Here is a 24,547-nt window from a genome sequence, read left to right as displayed (position 1 = left end):
TCATGCGGGATACGTTTGATCACATTGGATACATTAGGATCATGTGGGATGCATTTTATCACATTGGATACATTAGGATCATGCAGGATACGTTTGATCACATTGGATACATTAGGATCATGCGGGATACGTTTGATCACATTGGATACATTAGGATCATGTGGGATACGTTTGATCACATTGGATACATTAGGATCATGCGGGATACGTTTGATCACATTGGATACATTAGGATCATGCGGGATACGTTTGATCGCATTGGACACATTAGGATCATGCGTGATACGTTTGATCACATTGGATACATTAGGATCATGTGGGATACGTTTTATCACATTGGATACATTAGGATCATGCGGGATACGTTTTATCACATTGGATACATTAGGATCATGCAGGATACGTTTGATCACATTGGATACATTAGGATCATGTGTGATACGTTTGATCACATTGGATACATTAGGATCATGCGGGATACGTTTGATCACATTGGATACATTAGGATCATGCGGGATACGTTTGATCACATTGGATACATTAGGATCATGCGGGATACGTTTGATCACATTGGATACATTAGGATCATGTGGGATACGTTTGATCACATTGGATACATTAGGACCATGCGGGATACGTTTGATCACATTGGATACATTAGGATCATGCGGGATACGTTTGATCACATCGGATACATTAGGATCATGCGGGATACGTTTGATCACATTGGATACATTAGGATCATGTGGGATACGTTTGATCACATTGGATACATTAGGACCATGCGGGATACGTTTGATCACATTGGATACATTAGGATCATGCGGGATACGTTTGATCACATTGGACACATTAGGATCATGCGGGATACGTTTGATCACATTGGATACATTAGGATCATGTGGGATACGTTTGATCACATTGGACACATTAGGATCATGCGGGATACGTTTGATCACATTGGATACATTAGGATCATGCGGGATACGTTTGATCACATTGGATACATTAGGATCATGTGGGATGCATTTTATCACATTGGATACATTAGGATCATGCAGGATACGTTTGTTCACATTGGATACATTAGGATCATGCGGGATACGTTTGATCACATTGGATACATTAGGATCATGTGGGATACGTTTGATCACATTGGATACATTAGGATCATGCGGGATACGTTTGATCACATTGGATACATTAGGATCATGCGGGATACGTTTGATCACATTGGATACATTAGGGTCATGCAGGATACGTTTGTTCACATTGGATACATTAGGATCATGCGGGATACGTTTGATCACATTGGATACATTAGGATCATGCGGGATACGTTTGATCACATTGGATACATTAGGATCATGTGAGATATGTTTGATCACATTGGATACATTAGGATCATGTGGGATACGTTTGATCACATTGTATACATTAGGATCATGCGGGATACGTTTGATCACATTGGATACATTAGGATCATGCGGGATACGTTTGATCACATTGGATACATTAGGATCATGTGGGATGCATTTTATCACATTGGATACATTAGGATCATGCAGGATACGTTTGTTCACATTGGATACATTAGGATCATGCGGGATACGTTTGATCTCATTGGATACATTAGGATCATGTGGGATACGTTTGATCACATTGGATACATTAGGATCATGCGGGATAAGTTTGATCACATTGGATACATTAGGATCATGTGGGATATGTTTGATCACATTGGATACATTAGGACCATGCGGGATACGTTTGATCACATTGGATACATTAGGATCATGCGGGATACGTTTGATCACATTGGATACATTAGGATCATGCGGGATACGTTTGATCACATTGGATACATTAGGATCATGCGGGATATGTTTGATCACATTGGATACATTAGGATCATGTGGGATACGTTTGATCACATTGGATACATTAGGATCATGTGGGATACGTTTGATCACATTGCATACATTAGGATCATGCGGGATACGTTTGATCACATTGGATACATTAGGATCATGCGGGATACGTTTGATCACATTGGATACATTAGGATCGTGCGGGATACGTTTGATCACATTGGATACATTAGGATCATGTGGGATACGTTTGATCACATTGGATACATTAGGATCATGTGGGATACGTTTGATCACATTGGATACATTAGGATCATGCGGGATACGTTTGATCACATTGGATACATTAGGATCATGCGGGATACGTTTGATCACATTGGACACATTAGGATCATGCGTGATACGTTTGATCACATTGTATACATTAGGATCATGCGGGATACGTTTTATCACATTGTATACATTAGGATCATGCGTGATACGTTTTATCACATTGGATACATTAGGATCATGCGGGATACGTTTTATCACATTGGATACATTAGGATCATGCAGGATACGTTTGATCACATTGGATACATTAGGATCATGTGTGATACGTTTGATCACATTGGATACATTAGGATCATGCGGGATACGTTTGATCACATTGGATACATTAGGATCATGCGGGATACGTTTGATCACATTGGATACATTAGGATCATGCGGGATACGTTTGATCACATTGGATACATTAGGATCATGTGGGATACGTTTGATCACATTGGATACATTAAGATCATGCGGAATACGTTTGATCACATTGGATACATTAGGATCATGTGGGATACGTTTGATCACATTGGATACATTAGGACCATGCGGGATACGTTTGATCACATTGGATACATTAGGATCATGCGGGATACGTTTGATCACATCGGATACATTAGGATCATGCGGGATACGTTTGATCACATTGGATACATTAGGATCATGTGGGATACGTTTGATCACATTGGATACATTAGGACCATGCGGGATACGTTTGATCACATTGGATACATTAGGATCATGCGGGATACGTTTGATCACATTGGACACATTAGGATCATGCGGGATACGTTTGATCACATTGGATACATTAGGATCATGTGGGATACGTTTGATCACATTGGACACATTAGGATCATGCGGGATACGTTTGAATACATTGGATACATTAGGATCATGCGGGATACGTTTGATCATATTGGATACATTAGGATCATGTGGGATACGTTTGATCACATTGGATACATTAGGATCATGTGGGATACGTTTGATCACATTGGATACATTAGGATCATGTGGGATGCATTTTATCACATTGGATACATTAGGATCATGCAGGATACGTTTGATCACATTGGATACATTAGGATCATGTGGGATACGTTTGATCACATTGGATACATTAGGGACATGCAGGATACGTTTGTTCACATTGGATACATTAGGATCATGCGGGATACGTTTGATCACATTGGATACATTAGGATCATGTGGGATACGTTTGTTCACATTGGATACATTAGGATCATGCGGGATACGTTTGATCACATTGGATACATTAGGATCATGTGGGATACGTTTGATCACATTGGATACATTAGGATCGTGCGGGATACGTTTGATCACATTGGATACATTAGGATCATGTGGGATACGTTTGATCACATTGGATACATTAGGGACATGCAGGATACGTTTGTTCACATTGGATACATTAGGATCATGCGGGATACGTTTGATCACATTGGATACATTAGGATTATGTGGGATACGTTTGATCACATTGGATACATTAGGATCATGCGGGATACGTTTGATCACATTGGATACATTAGGATCATGCGGGATACGTTTGATCACATTGGATACATTAGGATCATGCGGGATACGTTTGATCACATTGGATACATTAGGGTCATGTGGGATACGTTTGATCACATTGGATACATTAGGATCATGTGAGATATGTTTGATCACATTGGATACATTAGGATCATGTGGGATACGTTTGATCACATTGTATACATTAGGATCATGCGGGATACGTTTGATCACATTGGATACATTAGGATCATGCGGGATACGTTTGATCACATTGGATACATTAGGATCATGTGGGATGCATTTTATCAAATTGGATACATTAGGATCATGCAGGATACGTTTGTTCACATTGGATACATTAGGATCATGCGGGATACGTTTGATCTCATTGGATACATTAGGATCATGTGGGATACGTTTGATCACATTGGATACATTAGGATCATGCGGGATAAGTTTGATCACATTGGATACATTAGGATCATGTGGGATATGTTTGATCACATTGGATACATTAGGATCATGCGGGATACGTTTGATCACATTGGATACATTAGGATCATGTGGGATACGTTTGATCACATTGGATACATTAGGATCATGCGGGATACGTTTGATCACATTGGATACATTAGGATCATGCGGGATACGTTTGATCACATTGGATACATTAGGATCATGTGGGATACGTTTGATCACATTGGATACATTAGGATCATGCGGGATACGTTTGATCACATTGGATACATTAGGATCATGCGGGATACGTTTGATCACATTGGATACATTAGGATCGTGCGGGATACGTTTGATCACATTGGATACATTAGGATCATGCGGGATACGTTTGATCACATTGGATACATTAGGATCATGTGGGATACGTTTGATCACATTGGATACATTAGGATCATGCGTGATACGTTTGATCACATTGTATACATTAGGATCATGCGGGATACGTTTTATCACATTGTATACATTAGGATCATGCGTGATACGTTTTATCACATTGGATACATTAGGATCATGCGGGATACGTTTTATCACATTGGATACATTAGGATCATGCAGGATACGTTTGATCACATTGGATACATTAGGATCATGTGTGATACGTTTGATCACATTGGATACATTAGGATCATGCGGGATACGTTTGATCACATTGGATACATTAGGATCATGTGGGATACGTTTGATCACATTGGATACATTAAGATCATGCGGAATACGTTTGATCACATTGGATACATTAGGATCATGTGGGATACGTTTGATCACATTGGATACATTAGGACCATGTGGGATACGTTTGATCACATTGGATACATTAGGATCATGCGGGATACGTTTAATCACATCGGATACATTAGGATCATGCGGGATACGTTTGATCACATTGGATACATTAGGATCATGTGGGATACGTTTGATCACATTGGATACATTAGGACCATGCGGGATACGTTTGATCACATTGGACACATTAGGATCATGGGGGATACGTTTGATCACATTGGATACATTAGGATCATGCGGGATACGTTTGATCACATTGTATACATTAGGATCATGTGGGATGCATTTTATCACATTGGATACATTAGGATCATGCAGGATACGTTTGATCACATTGGATACATTAGGATCATGCGGGATACGTTTGATCACATTGGATACATTAGGATCATGTGGGATACGTTTGATCACATTGGATACATTAGGATCATGCGGGATACGTTTGATCACATTGGATACATTAGGATCATGCGGGATACGTTTGATCGCATTGGACACATTAGGATCATGCGTGATACGTTTGATCACATTGTATACATTAGGATCATGCGGGATACGTTTTATCACATTGTATACATTAGGATCATGCGTGATACGTTTTATCACATTGGATACATTAGGATCATGCGGGATACGTTTTATCACATTGGATACATTAGGATCATGCAGGATACGTTTGATCACATTGGATACATTAGGATCATGTGTGATACGTTTGATCACATTGGATACATTAGGATCATGCGGGATACGTTTGATCACATTGGATACATTAGGATCATGCGGGATACGTTTGATCACATTGGATACATTAGGATCATGTGGGATACGTTTGATCACATTGGATACATTAGGATCATGTGGGATACGTTTGATCACATTGGATACATTAAGATCATGCGGGATACGTTTGATCACATTGGATACATTAGGATCATGTGGGATACGTTTGATCACATTGGATACATTAGGACCATGCGGGATACGTTTGATCACATTGGATACATTAGGATCATGCGGGATACGTTTGATCACATCGGATACATTAGGATCATGCGGGATACGTTTGATCACATTGGATACATTAGGATCATGTGGGATACGTTTGATCACATTGGATACATTAGGACCATGCGGGATACGTTTGATCACATTGGATACATTAGGATCATGCGGGATACGTTTGATCACATTGGACACATTAGGATCATGTGGGATACGTTTGATCACATTGGATACATTAGGATTATGCGGGATACGTTTGATCACATTGGATACATTAGGATCATGCGGGATACGTTTGATCACATTGGATACATTAGGATCATGCGGGATACGTTTGATCACATTGGATACATTAGGGTCATGCAGGATACGTTTGTTCACATTGGATACATTAGGATCATGCGGGATACGTTTGATCACATTGGATACATTAGGGTCATGTGGGATACGTTTGATCACATTGGATACATTAGGATCATGTAAGATATGTTTGATCACATTGGATACATTAGGATCATGTGGGATACGTTTGATCACATTGTATACATTAGGATCATGCGGGATACGTTTGATCACATTGGATACATTAGGATCATGCGGGATACGTTTGATCACATTGGATATATTAGGATCATGTGGGATGCATTTTATCACATTGGATACATTAGGATCATGCAGGATACGTTTGTTCACATTGGATACATTAGGATCATGCGGGATACGTTTGATCTCATTGGATACATTAGGATCATGTGGGATACGTTTGATCACATTGGATACATTAGGATCATGCGGGATAAGTTTGATCACATTGGATACATTAGGATCATGTGGGATATGTTTGATCACATTGGATACATTAGGACCATGCGGGATACGTTTGATCACATTGGATACATTAGGATCATGCGGGATACCTTTGATCACATTGGATACAGTAGGATCATGTGGGATACGTTTGATCACATTGGATACATTAGGATCATGCGGGATACGTTTGATCACATTGGATACATTAGGATCATGCGGGATACGTTTGATCACATTGGATACATTAGGATCATGCGGGATACGTTTGATCACATTGGATACATTAGGATCATGCGGGATACGTTTGATCACATTGGATACATTAGGATCATGCAGGATACGTTTGATCACATTGGATACATTAGGATCATGTGGGATACGTTTGATCACATTGGATACATTAGGATCATGCGGGATACGTTTGATCACATTGGATACATTAGGATCATGCGGGTTACGTTTGATCACATTGGATACATTAGGATCATGCGGGATACGTTTGATCACATTGGATACATTAGTATCATGTGGGATACGTTTGATCATATTGGATACATTAGGATCATGCGGGATACGTTTGATCACATTGGATACATTAGGACCATGCGGGATACGTTTGATCACATTGGATACATTAGGATCATGCGGGATACGTTTGATCACATTGGATACATTAGGATCATGCAGGATACGTTTGTTCACATTAGATACATTAGGATCATGCGGGATACGTTTGATCACATTGGATACATTAGGGTCATGTGGGATACGTTTGATCACATTGGATACATTAGGATCATGTGAGATATGTTTGATCACATTGGATACATTAGGATCATGTGGGATACGTTTGAGCACATTGTATACATTAGGATCATGTGGGATACGTTTGATCACATTGGATACATTAGGATCATGTGGGATGCATTTTATCACATTGGATACATTAGGATCATGCAGGATACGTTTGTTCACATTGGATACATTAGGATCATGCGGGATACGTTTGATCTCATTGGATACATTAGGATCATGTGGGATACGTTTGATCACATTGGATACATTAGGATCATGCGGGATAAGTTTGATCACATTGGATACATTAAGATCATGTGGGATATGTTTGATCACATTGGATACATTAGGATCATGCGGGATACGTTTGATCACATTGGATACATTAGGATCATGCGGGATACGTTTGATCACATTGGATACATTAGGATCATGTGGGATGCATTTTATCACATTGGATACATTAGGATCATGCAGGATACGTTTGTTCACATTGGATACATTAGGATCATGCGGGATACGTTTGATCTCATTGGATACATTAGGATCATGTGGGATACGTTTGATCACATTGGATACATTAGGATCATGCGGGATACGTTTGATCACATTGGATACATTAGGATCATGTGGGATACGTTTGATCACATTGGATACATTAGGATCATGCGGGATACGTTTGATCACATTGGATACATTAGGATCATGCGGGATACGTTTGATCACATTGGATACATTAGGATCATGCGGGATACGTTTGATCACATTGGATACATTAGGATCATGCGGGATACGTTTGATCACATTGGATACATTAGGATCATGCAGGATACGTTTGATCACATTGGATACATTAGGATCATGTGGGATACGTTTGATCACATTGGATACATTAGGATCATGCGGGATACGTTTGATCACATTGGATACATTAGGATCATGCGGGTTACGTTTGATCACATTGGATACATTAGGATCATGCGGGATACGTTTGATCACATTGGATACATTAGGATCATGTGGGATACGTTTGATCATATTGGATACATTAGGATCATGCGGGATACGTTTGATCACATTGGATACATTAGGACCATGCGGGATACGTTTGATCACATTGGATACATTAGGATCATGCGGGATACGTTTGATCACATTGGATACATTAGGATCATGCGGGATACGTTTGATCACATTGGATACATTAGGATCATGCGGGATACGTTTGATCACATTGGATACATTAGGATCATGTGGGATACGTTTGATCACATTGGATACATTAGGACCATGCGGGATACGTTTGATCACATTGGATACATTAGGATCATGTGGGATACGTTTGATCACATTGGATACATTAGGATCATGCGGGATACGTTTGATCACATTGGATACATTAGGATCATGCGGGATACGTTTGATCACATTGGATACATTAGGATCGTGCGGGATACGTTTGATCACATTGGATACATTAGGATCATGTGGGATACGTTTGATCACATTGGATACATTAGGATCATGCGGGATATGTTTGATCACATTGGATACATTAGGATCATGTGGGATACGTTTGATCACATTGGATACATTAGGATCATGTGGGATACGTTTGATCACATTGAATACATTAGGATCATGCGGGATACGTTTGATCACATTGGATACATTAGGATCGTGCGGGATATGTTTGATCACATTGGATACATTAGGATCGTGCGGGATACGTTTGATCACATTGGATACATTAGGATCATGCGGGATACGTTTGATCACATTGGATACATTAGGATCATGCGGGATACGTTTGATCACATTGGATACATTAGGACCATGCGGGATACGTTTGATCACATTGGATACATTAGGATCATGCGGGATACGTTTGATCACATTGGATACATTAGGATCATGCGGGATACGTTTGATCACATTGGATACATTAGGATCATGTGGGATACGTTTGATCACATTGGATACATTAGGACCATGCGGGATACGTTTGATCACATTGGATACATTAGGATCATGAGGGATACGTTTGATCACATTGGACACATTAGGATCATGCGGGATACGTTTGATCACATTGGATACATTAGGATCATGTGGGATACGTTTGATCACATTGGACACATTAGGATCATGCGGGATACGTTTGATCACATTGGATACATTAGGATCATGCGGGATATGTTTGATCACATTGGATACATTAGGATCATGTGGGATACGTTTGATCACATTGGATACATTAGGATCATGTGGGATACGTTTGATCACATTGGATACATTAGGATCATGCGGGATACGTTTGATCACATTGGATACATTAGGATCATGCGGGATACGTTTGATCACATTGGATACATTAGGATCGTGCGGGATACGTTTGATCACATTGGATACATTAGGATCATGTGGGATACGTTTGATCACATTGGATACATTAGGATCATGTGGGATACGTTTGATCACATTGGACACATTAGGATCATGCGGGATACGTTTGATCACATTGGATACATTAGGATCATGCGGGATACGTTTGATCACATTGGATACATTAGGATCGTGCGGGATACGTTTGATCACATTGGATACATTAGGATCATGTGGGATACGTTTGATCACATTGGATACATTAGGATCATGCGGGATACGTTTGATCACATTGGATACATTAGGATCATGTGGGATACGTTTGATCACATTGAATACATTAGGATCATGCGGGATACGTTTGATCACATTGGATACATTAGGATCATGTGGGATACGTTTGATCACATTGGATACATTAGGATCATGTGGGATACGTTTGATCACATTGAATACATTAGGATCATGCGGGATACGTTTGATCACATTGGATACATTAGGATCGTGCGGGATATGTTTGATCACATTGGATACATTAGGATCGTGCGGGATACGTTTGATCACATTGGATACATTAGGATCGTGCGGGATACGTTTGATCACATTGGATACATTAGGATCATGCGGGATACGTTTGATCACATTGGATACATTAGGATCATGCGGGATACGTTTGATCACATTGGATACATTAGGATCATGCGGGATACGTTTGATCACATTGGATACATTAGGATCATGCGGGATACGTTTGATCACATTGGATACATTAGGATCATGTGGGATACGTTTGATCACATTGGATACATTAGGACCATGCGGGATACGTTTGATCACATTGGATACATTAGGATCATGCGGGATACGTTTGATCACATTGGACACATTAGGATCATGCGGGATACGTTTGATCACATTGGATACATTAGGATCATGTGGGATACGTTTGATCACATTGGACACATTAGGATCATGCGGGATACGTTTGATCACATTGGATACATTAGGATCATGCGGGATATGTTTGATCACATTGGATACATTAGGATCATGTGGGATACGTTTGATCACATTGGATACATTAGGATCATGTGGGATACGTTTGATCACATTGGATACATTAGGATCATGCGGGATACGTTTGATCACATTGGATACATTAGGATCATGCGGGATACGTTTGATCACATTGGATACATTAGGATCGTGCGGGATACGTTTGATCACATTGGATACATTAGGATCATGTGGGATACGTTTGATCACATTGGATACATTAGGATCATGTGGGATACGTTTGATCACATTGGACACATTAGGATCATGCGGGATACGTTTGATCACATTGGATACATTAGGATCATGCGGGATACGTTTGATCACATTGGATACATTAGGATCGTGCGGGATACGTTTGATCACATTGGATACATTAGGATCATGTGGGATACGTTTGATCACATTGGATACATTAGGATCATGCGGGATACGTTTGATCACATTGGATACATTAGGATCATGTGGGATACGTTTGATCACATTGAATACATTAGGATCATGCGGGATACGTTTGATCACATTGGATACATTAGGATCATGTGGGATACGTTTGATCACATTGGATACATTAGGATCATGTGGGATACGTTTGATCACATTGAATACATTAGGATCATGCGGGATACGTTTGATCACATTGGATACATTAGGATCGTGCGGGATATGTTTGATCACATTGGATACATTAGGATCGTGCGGGATACGTTTGATCACATTGGATACATTAGGATCATGCGGGATACATTTTATCACATTGTATACATTAGGATCATGTGGGATACGTTTGATCACATTGGATACATTAGGATCATGTGGGATACGTTTGATCACATTGAATACATTAGGATCCTGCGGGATACGTTTGATCACATTGGATACATTAGGATCGTGCGGGATATGTTTGATCACATTGGATACATTAGGATCGTGCGGGATACGTTTGATCACATTGGATACATTAGGATCATGCGGGATACATTTTATCACATTGTATACATTAGGATCATGTGGGATACGTTTGATCACATTGGATACATTAGGATCATGCGGGATACATTTTATCACATTGTATACATTAGGATCATGTGGGATACGTTTGATCACATTGGATACATTAGGATCATGTGGGATACGTTTGATCACATTGGATACATTAGGATCATGCGGGATACGTTTGATCACATTGGATACATTAGGATCATGCGGGATACGTTTGATCACATTGGATACATTAGGATCATGCGGGATACGTTTGATCACATTGGATACATTAGGATCATGCGGGATACGTTTGATCACATTGGATACATTAGGATCATGCAGGATACGTTTGATCACATTGGATACATTAGGATCATGTGGGATACGTTTGATCACATTGGATACATTAGAATCATGCGGGATACGTTTGATCACATTGGATACATTAGGATCATGCGGGTTACGTTTGATCACATTGGATACATTAGGATCATGCGGGATACGTTTGATCACATTGGATACATTAGGATCATGTGGGATACGTTTGATCATATTGGATACAATAGGATCATGCGGGATACGTTTGATCACATTGGATACATTAGGACCATGCGGGATACGTTTGATCACATTTGATACATTAGGATCATGCGGGATACGTTTGATCACATTGGATACATTAGGATCATGCGGGATACGTTTGATCACATTGGATACATTAGGATCATGCGGGATACGTTTGATCACATTGGATACATTAGGATCATGTGGGATACGTTTGATCACATTGGATACATTAGGACCATGCGGGATACGTTTGATCACATTGGATACATTAGGATCATGCGGGATACGTTTGATCACATTGGATACATTAGGACCATGCGGGATACGTTTGATCACATTGGATACATTAGGATCATGCGGGATACGTTTGATCACATTGGACACATTAGGATCATCCGGGATACGTTTGATCACATTGGATACATTAGGATCATGTGGGATACGATTGATCACATTGGACACATTAGGATCATGCGGGATACGTTTGATCACATTGGATACATTAGGATCATGCGGGATATGTTTGATCACATTGGATACATTAGGATCATGTGGGATACGTTTGATCACATTGGATACATTAGGATCATGTGGGATACGTTTGATCACATTGGATACATTAGGATCATGCGGGATACGTTTGATCACATTGGATACATTAGGATCATGCGGGATACGTTTGATCACATTGGATACATTAGGATCGTGCGGGATACGTTTGATCACATTGGATACATTAGGATCATGTGGGATACGTTTGATCACATTGGATACATTAGGATCATGCGGGATACGTTTGATCACATTGGACACATTAGGATCATCCGGGATACGTTTGATCACATTGGATACATTAGGATCATGTGGGATACGTTTGATCACATTGGACACATTAGGATCATGCAGGATACGTTTGTTCAATTAGATACATTAGGATCATGCGGGATACGTTTGATCACATTGGATACATTAGGGTCATGTGGGATACGTTTGATCACATTGGATACATTAGGATCATGTGAGATATGTTTGATCACATTGGATACATTAGGATCATGTGGGATACGTTTGATCACATTGTATACATTAGGATCATGCGGGATACGTTTGATCACATTGGATACATTAGGATCATGCGGGATACGTTTGATCACATTGGATACATTAGGATCATGTGGGATGCATTTTATCACATTGGATACATTAGGATCATGCAGGATACGTTTGTTCACATTGGATACATTAGGATCATGCGGGATACGTTTGATCTCATTGGATACATTAGGATCATGTGGGATACGTTTGATCACATTGGATACATTAGGATCATGCGGGATACGTTTGATCACATTGGATACATTAGGATCATGCGGGTTACGTTTGATCACATTGGATACATTAGGATCATGCGGGATACGTTTGATCACATTGGATACATTAGGATCATGTGGGATACGTTTGATCATATTGGATACATTAGGATCATGCGGGATACGTTTGATCACAATGGATACATTAGGACCATGCGGGATACGTTTGATCACATTGGATACATTAGGATCATGCGGGATACGTTTGATCACATTGGATACATTAGGATCATGCGGGATACGTTTGATCACATTGGATACATTAGGATCATGCGGGATACGTTTGATCACATTGGATACATTAGGATCATGTGGGATACGTTTGATCACATTGGATACATTAGGACCATGCGGGATACGTTTGATCACATTGGATACATTAGGATCATGCGGGATACGTTTGATCACATTGGATACATTAGGACCATGCGGGATACGTTTGATCACATTGGATACATTAGGATCATGTGGGATACGTTTGATCACATTGGATACATTAGGATCATGCGGGATACGTTTGATCACATTGGATACATTAGGATCATGCGGGATACGTTTGATCACATTGGATACATTAGGATCGTGCGGGATACGTTTGATCACATTGGATACATTAGGATCATGTGGGATACGTTTGATCACATTGGATACATTAGGATCATGCGGGATATGTTTGATCACATTGGATACATTAGGATCATGTGGGATACGTTTGATCACATTGGATACATTAGGATCATGTGGGATACGTTTGATCACATTGAATACATTAGGATCATGCGGGATACGTTTGATCACATTGGATACATTAGGATCGTGCGGGATATGTTTGATCACATTGGATACATTAGGATCGTGCGGGATACGTTTGATCACATTGGATACATTAGGATCATGCGGGATACGTTTGATCACATTGGATACATTAGGATCATGCGGGATACGTTTGATCACATTGGATACATTAGGACCATGCGGAATACGTTTGATCACATTGGATACATTAGGATCATGCGGGATACGTTTGATCACATTGGATACATTAGGATCATGCGGGATACGTTTGATCACATTGGATACATTAGGATCATGCGGGATACGTTTGATCACATTGGATACATTAGGATCATGTGGGATACGTTTGATCACATTGGATACATTAGGACCATGCGGGATACGTTTGATCACATTGGATACATTAGGATCATGCGGGATACGTTTGATCACATTGGACACATTAGGATCATGCGGGATACGTTTGATCACATTGGATACATTAGGATCATGTGGGATACGTTTGATCACATTGGACACATTAGGATCATGCGGGATACGTTTGATCACATTGGATACATTAGGATCATGCGGGATATGTTTGATCACATTGGATACATTAGGATCATGTGGGATACGTTTGATCACATTGGATACATTAGGATCATGTGGGATACGTTTGATCACATTGGATACATTAGGATCATGCGGGATACGTTTGATCACATTGGATACATTAGGATCATGCGGGATACGTTTGATCACATTGGATACATTAGGATCGTGCGGGATACGTTTGATCACATTGGATACATTAGGATCATGTGGGATACGTTTGATCACATTGGATACATTAGGATCATGTGGGATACGTTTGATCACATTGGACACATTAGGATCATGCGGGATACGTTTGATCACATTGGATACATTAGGATCATGCGGGATACGTTTGATCACATTGGATACATTAGGATCGTGCGGGATACGTTTGATCACATTGGATACATTAGGATCATGTGGGATACGTTTGATCACATTGGATACATTAGGATCATGCGGGATACGTTTGATCACATTGGATACATTAGGATCATGTGGGATACGTTTGATCACATTGAATACATTAGGATCATGCGGGATACGTTTGATCACATTGGATACATTAGGATCATGTGGGATACGTTTGATCACATTGGATACATTAGGATCATGTGGGATACGTTTGATCACATTGAATACATTAGGATCATGCGGGATACGTTTGATCACATTGGATACATTAGGATCGTGCGGGATATGTTTGATCACATTGGATACATTAGGATCGTGGGGGATACGTTTGATCACATTGGATACATTAGGATCGTGCGGGATACGTTTGATCACATTGGATACATTAGGATCATGCGGGATACGTTTGATCACATTGGATACATTAGGATCATGCGGGATACGTTTGATCACATTGGATACATTAGGATCATGCGGGATACGTTTGATCACATTGGATACATTAGGATCATGCAGGATACGTTTGATCACATTGGATACATTAGGATCATGTGGGATACGTTTGATCACATTAGATACATTAGGACCATGCGGGATACGTTTGATCACATTGGATACATTAGGATCATGCGGGATACGTTTGATCACATTGGACACATTAGGATCATGCGGGATACGTTTGATCACATTGGATACATTAGGATCATGTGGGATACGTTTGATCACATTGGATACATTAGGATCATGTGGGATACGTTTGATCACATTGAATACATTAGGATCCTGCGGGATACGTTTGATCACATTGGATACATTAGGATCCTGCGGGATATGTTTGATCACATTGGATACATTAGGATCGTGCGGGATACGTTTGATCACATTGGATACATTAGGATCATGCGGGATACATTTTATCACATTGTATACATTAGGATCATGTGGGATACGTTTGATCACATTGGATACATTAGGATCATGCGGGATACATTTTATCACATTGTATACATTAGGATCATGTGGGATACGTTTGATCACATTGGATACATTAGGATCATGTGGGATACGTTTGATCACATTGGATACATTAGGATCATGCGGGATACGTTTGATCACATTGGATACATTAGGATCATGCGGGATACGTTTGATCACATTGGATACATTAGGATCATGCGGGATTCGTTTGATCACATTGGATACATTAGGATCATGCGGGATACGTTTGATCACATTGGATACATTAGGATCATGCAGGATACGTTTGATCACATTGGATACATTAGGATCATGTGAGATATGTTTGATCACATTGGATACATTAGGATCATGTGGGATACGTTTGATCACATTGTATACATTAGGATCATGCGGGATACGTTTGATCACATTGGATACATTAGGATCATGCGGGATACGTTTGATCTCATTGGATACATTAGGATCATGTGGGATACGTTTGATCACATTGGATACATTAGGATCATGCGGGATAAGTTTGATCACATTGGATACATTAGGATCATGTGGGATATGTTTGATCACATTGGATACATTAGGACCATGCGCGATACGTTTGATCACATTGGATACATTAGGATCATGCGGGATACGTTTGATCACATTGGATACATTAGGATCATGTGGGATACGTTTGATCACATTGGATACATTAGGATCATGCGGGATACGTTTGATCACATTGGATACATTAGGATCATGCGGGATACGTTTGATCACATTGGATACATTAGGATCATGCGGGATACGTTTGATCACATTGGATACATTAGGATCATGCGGGATACGTTTGATCACATTGGATACATTAGGATCATGCAGGATACGTTTGATCACATTGGATACATTAGGATCATGTGGGATACGTTTGATCACATTGGATACATTAGGATCATGCGGGATACGTTTGATCACATTGGATACATTAGGATCATGCGGGTTACGTTTGATCACATTGGATACATTAGGATCATGCGGGATACGTTTGATCACATTGGATACATTAGGATCATGTGGGATACGTTTGATCATATTGGATACATTAGGATCATGCGGGATACTTTTGATCACATTGGATACATTAGGACCATGCGGGATACGTTTGATCACATTGGATACATTAGGATCATGCGGGATACGTTTGATCACATTGGATACATTAGGATCATGCGGGATACGTTTGATCACATTGGATACATTAGGATCATGCGGGATACGTTTGATCACATTGGATACATTAGGATCATGTGGGATACGTTTGATCACATTGGATACATTAGGACCATGCGGGATACGTTTGATCACATTGGATACATTAGGATCATGCGGGATACGTTTGATCACATTGGATACATTAGGACCATGCGGGATACGTTTGATCACATTGGATACATTAGGATCATGTGGGATACGTTTGATCACATTGGATACATTAGGATCATGCGGGATACGTTTGATCACATTGGATACATTAGGATCATGCGGGATACGTTTGATCACATTGGATACATTAGGATCGTGCGGGATACGTTTGATCACATTGGATACATTAGGATCATGTGGGATACGTTTGATCACATTGGATACATTAGGATCATGCAGGATATGTTTGATCACATTGGATACATTAGGATCATGTGGGATACGTTTGATCACATTGGATACATTAGGATCATGTGGGATACGTTTGATCACATTGAATACATTAGGATCATGCGGGATACGTTTGATCACATTGGATACATTAGGATCGTGCGGGATATGTTTGATCACATTGGATACATTAGGATCGTGCGGGATACGTTTGATCACATTGGATACATTAGGATCATGCGGGATACGTTTGATCACATTGGATACATTAGGATCATGCGGGATACGTTTGATCACATTGGATACATTAGGACCATGCGGGATACGTTTGATCACATTGGATACATTAGGATCATGCGGGATACGTTTGATCACATTGGATACATTAGGATCATGCGGGATACGTTTGATCACATTGGATACATTAGGATCATGCGGGATACGTTTGATCACATTGGATACATTAGGATCATGTGGGATACGTTTGATCACATTGGATACATTAGGACCATGCGGGATACGTTTGATCACATTGGATACATTAGGATCATGCGGGATACGTTTGATCACATTGGACACATTAGGATCATGCGGGATACGTTTGATCACATTGGATACATTAGGATCATGTGGGATACGTTTGATCACATTGGACACATTAGGATCATGCGGGATACGTTTGATCACATTGGATACATTAGGATCATGCGGGATATGTTTGATCACATTGGATACATTAGGATCATGTGGGATACGTTTGATCACATTGGATACATTAGGATCATGTGGGATACGTTTGATCACATTGGATACATTAGGATCATGCGGGATACGTTTGATCACATTGGATACATTAGGATCATGCGGGATACGTTTGATCACATTGGATACATTAGGATCGTGCGGGATACGTTTGATCACATTGGATACATTAGGATCATGTGGGATACGTTTGATCACATTGGATACATTAGGATCATGTGGGATACGTTTGATCACATTGGACACATTAGGATCATGCGGGATACGTTTGATCACATTGGATACATTAGGATCATGCGGGATACGTTTGATCACATTGGATACATTAGGATCGTGCGGGATACGTTTGATCACATTGGATACATTAGGATCATGTGGGATACGTTTGATCACATTGGATACATTAGGATCATGCGGGATACGTTTGATCACATTGGATACATTAGGATCATGTGGGATACGTTTGATCACATTGAATACATTAGGATCATGCGGGATACGTTTGATCACATTGGATACATTAGGATCATGTGGGATACGTTTGATCACATTGGATACATTAGGATCATGTGGGATACGTTTGATCACATTGAATACATTAGGATCATGCGGGATACGTTTGATCACATTGGATACATTAGGATCGTGCGGGATATGTTTGATCACATTGGATACATTAGGATCGTGCGGGATACGTTTGATCACATTGGATACATTAGGATCGTGCGGGATACGTTTGATCACATTGGATACATTAGGATCATGCGGGATACGTTTGATCACATTGGATACATTAGGATCATGCGGGATACGTTTGATCACATTGGATACATTAGGATCATGCGGGATACGTTTGATCACATTGGATACATTAGGATCATGCGGGATACGTTTGATCACATTGGATACATTAGGATCATGTGGGATACGTTTGATCACATTGGATACATTAGGACCATGCGGGATACGTTTGATCACATTGGATACATTAGGATCATGCGGGATACGTTTGATCACATTGGACACATTAGGATCATGCGGGATACGTTTGATCACATTGGATACATTAGGATCATGTGGGATACGTTTGATCACATTGGACACATTAGGATCATGCGGGATACGTTTGATCACATTGGATACATTAGGATCATGCGGGATATGTTTGATCACATTGGATACATTAGGATCATGTGGGATACGTTTGATCACATTGGATACATTAGGATCATGTGGGATACGTTTGATCACATTGGATACATTAGGATCATGCGGGATACGTTTGATCACATTGGATACATTAGGATCATGCGGGATACGTTTGATCACATTGGATACATTAGGATCGTGCGGGATACGTTTGATCACATTGGATACATTAGGATCATGTGGGATACGTTTGATCACATTGGATACATTAGGATCATGTGGGATACGTTTGATCACATTGGACACATTAGGATCATGCGGGATACGTTTGATCACATTGGATACATTAGGATCATGCGGGATACGTTTGATCACATTGGATACATTAGGATCGTGCGGGATACGTTTGATCACATTGGATACATTAGGATCATGTGGGATACGTTTGATCACATTGGATACATTAGGATCATGCGGGATACGTTTGATCACATTGGATACATTAGGATCATGTGGGATACGTTTGATCACATTGAATACATTAGGATCATGCGGGATACGTTTGATCACATTGGATACATTAGGATCATGTGGGATACGTTTGATCACATTGGATACATTAGGATCATGTGGGATACGTTTGATCACATTGAATACATTAGGATCATGCGGGATACGTTTGATCACATTGGATACATTAGGATCGTGCGGGATATGTTTGATCACATTGGATACATTAGGATCGTGCGGGATACGTTTGATCACATTGGATACATTAGGATCATGCGGGATACATTTTATCACATTGTATACATTAGGATCATGTGGGATACGTTTGATCACATTGGATACATTAGGATCATGTGGGATACGTTTGATCACATTGAATACATTAGGATCCTGCGGGATACGTTTGATCACATTGGATACATTAGGATCCTGCGGGATATGTTTGATCACATTGGATACATTAGGATCGTGCGGGATACGTTTGATCACATTGGATACATTAGGATCATGCGGGATACATTTTATCACATTGTATACATTAGGATCATGTGGGATACGTTTGATCACATTGGATACATTAGGATCATGCGGGATACATTTTATCACATTGTATACATTAGGATCATGTGGGATACGTTTGATCACATTGGATACATTAGGATCATGTGGGATACGTTTGATCACATTGGATACATTAGGATCATGCGGGATACGTTTGATCACATTGGATACATTAGGATCATGCGGGATACGTTTGATCACATTGGATACATTAGGATCATGCGGGATTCGTTTGATCACATTGGATACATTAGGATCATACGGGATACGTTTGATCACATTGGATACATTAGGATCATGCAGGATACGTTTGATCACATTGGATACATTAGGATCATGTGGGATACGTTTGATCACATTGGATACATTAGGATCATGCGGGATACGTTTGATCACATTGGATACATTAGGATCATGCGGGTTACGTTTGATCACATTGGATACATTAGGATCATGCGGGATACGTTTGATCACATTGGATACATTAGGATCATGTGGGATACGTTTGATCATATTGGATACATTAGGATCATGCGGGATACGTTTGATCACATTGGATACATTAGGACCATGCGGGATACGTTTGATCACATTGGATACATTAGGATCATGCGGGATACGTTTGATCACATTGGATACATTAGGATCATGCGGGATACGTTTGATCACATTGGATACATTAGGATCATGCGGGATACGTTTGATCACATTGGATACATTAGGATCATGTGGGATACGTTTGATCACATTGGATACATTAGGACCATGCGGGATACGTTTGATCACATTGGATACATTAGGATCATGCGGGATACGTTTGATCACATTGGATACATTAGGACCATGCGGGATACGTTTGATCACATTGGATACATTAGGATCATGCGGGATACGTTTGATCACATTGGACACATTAGGATCATCCGGGATACGTTTGATCACATTGGATACATTAGGATCATGTGGGATACGTTTGATCACATTGGACACATTAGGATCATGCGGGATACGTTTGATCACATTGGATACATTAGGATCATGCGGGATATGTTTGATCACATTGGATACATTAGGATCATGTGGGATACGTTTGATCACATTGGATACATTAGGATCATGTGGGATACGTTTGATCACATTGGATACATTAGGATCATGCGGGATACGTTTGATCACATTGGATACATTAGGATCATGCGGGATACGTTTGATCACATTGGATACATTAGGATCGTGCGGGATACGTTTGATCACATTGGATACATTAGGATCATGTGGGATACGTTTGATCACATTGGATACATTAGGATCATGTGGGATACGTTTGATCACATTGGATACATTAGGATCATGCGGGATACGTTTGATCACATTGGATACATTAGGATCGTGCGGGATACGTTTGATCACATTGGATACATTAGGATCATGTGGGATACGTTTGATCACATTGGATACATTAGGATCATGCGGGATATGTTTGATCACATTGGATACATTAGGATCATGTGGGATACGTTTGATCACATTGGATACATTAGGATCATGTGGGATACGTTTGATCACATTGAATACATTAGGATCATGCGGGATACGTTTGATCACATTGGATACATTAGGATCGTGCGGGATATGTTTGATCACATTGGATACATTAGGATCGTGCGGGATACGTTTGATCACATTGGATACATTAGGATCATGCGGGATACGTTTGATCATATTGGATACATTAGGATCATGCGGGATACGTTTGATCACATTGGATACATTAGGACCATGCGGGATACGTTTGATCACATTGGATACATTAGGACCATGCGGGATACGTTTGATCACATTGGATACATTAGGATCGTGCGGGATACGTTTGATCACATTGGATACATTAGGATCATGCGGGATACGTTTGATCACATTGGATACATTAGGATCGTGCGGGATACGTTTGATCACATTGGATACATTAGGATCATGTGGGATACGTTTGATCACATTGGATACATTAGGATCATGCGGGATATGTTTGATCACATTGGATACATTAGGATCATGTGGGATACGTTTGATCACATTGGATACATTAGGATCATGTGGGATACGTTTGATCACATTGAATACATTAGGATCATGCGGGATACGTTTGATCACATTGGATACATTATTATCGTGCGGGATATGTTTGATCACATTGGATACATTAGGATCGTGCGGGATACGTTTGATCACATTGGATACATTAGGATCATGCGGGATACGTTTGATCATATTGGATACATTAGGATCATGCGGGATATGTTTGATCACATTGGATACATTAGGACCATGCGGGATACGTTTGATCACATTGGATACATTAGGATCATGCGGGATACGTTTGATCACATTGGATACATTAGGATCATGCGGGATACGTTTGATCACATTGGATACATTAGGATCATGCGGGATACGTTTGATCACATTGGATACATTAGGATCATGTGGGATACGTTTGATCACATTGGATACATTAGGACCATGCGGGATACGTTTGATCACATTGGATACATTAGGATCATGCGGGATACGTTTGATCACATTGGACACATTAGGATCATGCGGGATACGTTTGATCACATTGGATACATTAGGATCATGTGGGATACGTTTGATCACATTGGACACATTAGGATCATGCGGGATACGTTTGATCACATTGGATACATTAGGATCATGCGGGATATGTTTGATCACATTGGATACATTAGGATCATGTGGGATACGTTTGATCACATTGGATACATTAGGATCATGTGGGATACGTTTGATCACATTGGATACATTAGGATCATGCGGGATACATTTGATCACATTGGATACATTAGGATCATGCGGGATACGTTTGATCACATTGGATACATTAGGATCGTGCGGGATACGTTTGATCACATTGGATACATTAGGATCATGTGGGATACGTTTGATCACATGGGATACATTAGGATCATGTGGGATACGTTTGATCACATTGGACACATTAGGATCATGCGGGATACGTTTGATCACATTGGATACATTAGGATCATGCGGGATACGTTTGATCACATTGGATACATTAGGATCGTGCGGGATACGTTTGATCACATTGGATACATTAGGATCATGTGGGATACGTTT

At 40.0% G+C, this 24,547-nt stretch overlaps 1 long non-coding RNA gene across 1 annotated transcript in view; it reads left to right on the top strand.

The window, feature by feature from the left end:
• LOC141152804 (uncharacterized) overlaps positions 1-24,547 on the top strand; it is a 120,076-nt gene that overhangs the window by 68,809 nt on the left and 26,720 nt on the right. The window lies entirely within an intron of this gene.

The sequence above is a fragment of the Phyllobates terribilis genome, unplaced genomic scaffold, assembly GCF_046119375.1.
Source record: "Phyllobates terribilis strain yellow unplaced genomic scaffold, ASM4611937v1 Scaffold_7__3_contigs__length_470593459, whole genome shotgun sequence".
NCBI lineage: Eukaryota > Metazoa > Chordata > Amphibia > Anura > Dendrobatidae > Phyllobates > Phyllobates terribilis.
The sequence above is the reverse complement of the archived record's forward strand: the minus strand, read 5'-3'. Positions and strand labels throughout refer to the sequence as shown.